Source organism: Hakea prostrata, chromosome 1, assembly GCF_041222555.1.
Source record: "Hakea prostrata isolate BN-2017 chromosome 1, UWA_Hpros_2, whole genome shotgun sequence".
Lineage (NCBI taxonomy): Eukaryota > Viridiplantae > Streptophyta > Magnoliopsida > Proteales > Proteaceae > Hakea > Hakea prostrata.
Window position 1 is genome coordinate 67,139,162 of NC_142600.1, and position 3,627 is coordinate 67,142,788.

Genomic DNA, 3,627 nt, shown 5'->3' on the forward strand with positions numbered 1-3,627 from the left:
TACTATGACCACCCCTTACAACCAAGGCACTACTTTCATCTGACTCCCTATTACTGCTATTTTTCCGCCGTGTTTCATTCATCAGCAATGCAGTAATAACATCGTCAAGTCTCAAAGTATCCTTAACAAAAAGTAATGTGGTCACAATGTGATCAAATGACTGAGGCAATGATGCCAACAAAAGTAACGCCTTATCTTCCTCCTTGATGTCCTCATCAAGAGCCGAAAACTCCGTCAAAATCCTATTGAACTCATCCAGGTGCTTGTCAAAATTTGCTCACTCTAACAACCGAATGCCATATAACTTTTTCTTTAAAAACAACCGATTTGTCAATGACTTGGACTTGTACCTGCTCTCCAGCTTTGCCCAGACTCCTTTTGGATCTGCCAACCCGATGACTTCACGAAGAACATTATCCGCAAGATACAATTGAATCTTACTATTTGCTAGATCCCTCAACTCTTGCCAATCATCTTCCTTTATCGCCTCTAGCTTTTCTGATTTTTTTCTGAGAACCTTAACAGTCCCTTCCCGCGTAAGGATGTTCTTCACCCGTTGTTGCCACAAGGTGAAATCGTTATGACCATTAAAAAGTTCTATGGAGAAATTAGAACTCTTCACCGCCATCTGATTTGTGCCCTTCATACCCGTCAACAATCCAAAAAACATGTTCGATGATCTCTATACGAACTTATAAAATCAATACCAATGGAGCGAAATCTTCTCGATCCGTCTCTTCCATTGAGTCTGGAATGCCCAAAAACCTTAGGAACACTTAATTCTGTACAAAAAACATTCACACAGAATCCTGTGGAAACAATCAGTACGATACGATCCGATAATAAAAAAAAAAACAAAAAGAAAATTCCTTTTTCTTTTTTCCGTCTTTCTCCCACCGAATCTTCCTTTCTTTTTAATCTCTTCCATTCCACTTTTTCCACGCCAAACTCAGCTTTTCAATTTTTTTTTCTCAGACGAATGTAATAATCATTACATTCAAACCAAAGTAAAAAAAAACATAAAAAAACCACGAACAATCTTGACGATCCAAAACCGGAACGCTCAAAACTTCTCCTCCTCTTTTTTTCTCTCTCTTTGAGCCAATCCGCTCAAATCATAAGAAATAAAAAAGATAAAAAAAAAAACTTCACGATTCTAGATCTAAAATCGTACCTTCGATCAATCCATTGAAGCTTTCTCCGTTCTCCTGACACCTATCCACTCCTTTCTGGATCTTCGCACACCTCCGGCGACGATCCACCAAACCTTGCTCTGATGCCACTTGTTAGGGATAATGGATGCACAACCACGAACAGAGAAGAACACAAGCAAAACACACAAGGGGAATTTAACGTGGTTCGGCAAAACCCTGCCTACGTCCACCAGAGAGAAAAAAAGAGTTTCACTATTTCCAGGAAACCTCACACCACTCTCACATCCACAAAGTATAAGTTATCCCATAGAGACTATTTATAGGAAAACCTAAAACCCTAATCCCAATGTAATTACAAGTTTAACCCAGTACTAGTAATTGACCCAAACCCTATTTCAATTACAAATACAATCAAAATCATAATTACATGGACCCACAGAATACAAGACACCCAAACCCAACAATAAGGATAGAATAGACATTGGGTTTATTGGATTTGCTGTAAATTTTCAAGTTCCCCAACCTGTTTTTACCTGGAGCTTAAATAATTTTCCTATGGTGCAAAGATGGGGATTTCCAACTAACTTCAAATTTTCACCGATTCTAGCTGAAAATTAGTAGATAACAGAAGCTTTCTAATAAATTTGTTGTTTTCTAGGTTCAACTCATGAACAATCCCCAGAAATCCAAACTCCTCACGGTAGTTCTTTAAGTTTGTTTTGATCAAGCTATTGGAACCAAAAACTTTTCAGGAGTTACCCCCATTAAAGGAGGAATTTCACCAATCAACCCCAACCCAGAAAGCCTCAACTCCAAAATATTCCGAAGTTTCTCTAAATTTCTAGTATCAAGTGCAACATTTCAGTAATATGAGCAAGTAGACACAAACAATAATTTATTTTTTCATTTTCCATTCCCTCTCTTTTGTAACCTATGGGTTCTAGAGGTCCCCTAGGCTGTATGTTAAGGTCTCTGAGATATATTACCTAGGAACTCTCATGGGTATATGGTGTTCTTTTTATTGAAACTATATTGTTTCTTTCTCTCCATACAAAATAGCAAGTTATTATAAAAAGAGACACACCAAGGCTTGGTTGTTTCATCGAACATAAAATAAAAAAATAAAAGAATTGCAAAGGTAAAGTATAGAGTATTGGGGTGAAAACTTCTATTCTTAGGCCTAAGGGGCTTGCTACCTAGATCTTCTTGGTCCATTTGCAAGAAAGAAAAGTATGCTAGTGGGACTTTGCACTATTGCCTCATAATTCAAATATAGGTGATGTGGATGTCCATTGAGAGAGTATTACCTTACTAGTAGTCGTGCATTCAAGAAATGCTTGAAGGATAATTTTACAATAAAATTCCATTGAGGTTCAATTTGAAAAAAATATGTAGATTCAATGTTAGAACAACTAACATTAGTTAATAATTTGGGGGGGGGGGGGTAACAGTAAACTAACACAAACAATAGGGTTTTCAAAAATTACAAGGTATAAGGTAGAAATTTCATGGCAGTATCGGGAGACGAGTAATTATCTCTAATTTTAGCATTGATTTCCAAAAAGTAGGTCAAATCGAATACGGAAAAGAGCCTTAAAACCATAATAAGTCATTAAAATCAGATCAAGTCAAACCCATAAAGTGTTGAATTGGGTAGCATTCACACAAAGGTGTTTCAAGATCCAAGCCCAAACCAACAAATCCAAAACCAAACCTACCATTTGACAAATTTGAATTCACACCTTGGAGAAACTCTTTTAATGATAACCTAGTAAGTTATAGGAGTCCGTGACATGTAATATTCTAATCCAATGATTAAGATTAATCTAAATTTAGACTAAAATATTACACATAGTTAAATCCTATAATTTATTCGATATACATCGGGAGGTCCCCTCCAATTTATTTTCTTTTAGAGCCATACTAATCTATAGAGAATGAAAAGATTTTACAAAAAAAAAAAAGGAGAAATTTTCAGTGCCATCCCCTGAATTACCCCGTATTATTAATCTTATCTCTTAAGTTACCAATTTAATTCGACCCTCTCCTATTAACATTGTTAGTCTTAGTTAGTTTTTATTTATTTATTTTCATTAACCAACATTGTTAAGGAAAGAAAATGACAAACGAGAAGAAAATAAAGTGTCAAAATATAATCATGAATATTCAAAAATGAAAGAAGAAGAATAGTCATAAATGATAAAGACAAAAATGAATTGAATGTAAGATTTTACTTTCAAGAGTAATCTTGACTTTGTGAAGAATTTAACTAAATTAAGTCACCACTTAACTTTAATCTTATAATAGGAGTGAGTGCCCCTAATGTGTTTTTTTATTTATCATTCACATTAATTTTAGAGAATAATTCAACCAAAGAAATTTCTGAGTAAGGAAAAGGGAACCAATATGGCAATATCCAAAGGTAAAAAATTAGGAACAAAAATAAACAATAATTGATAAAAAAATATTTAAT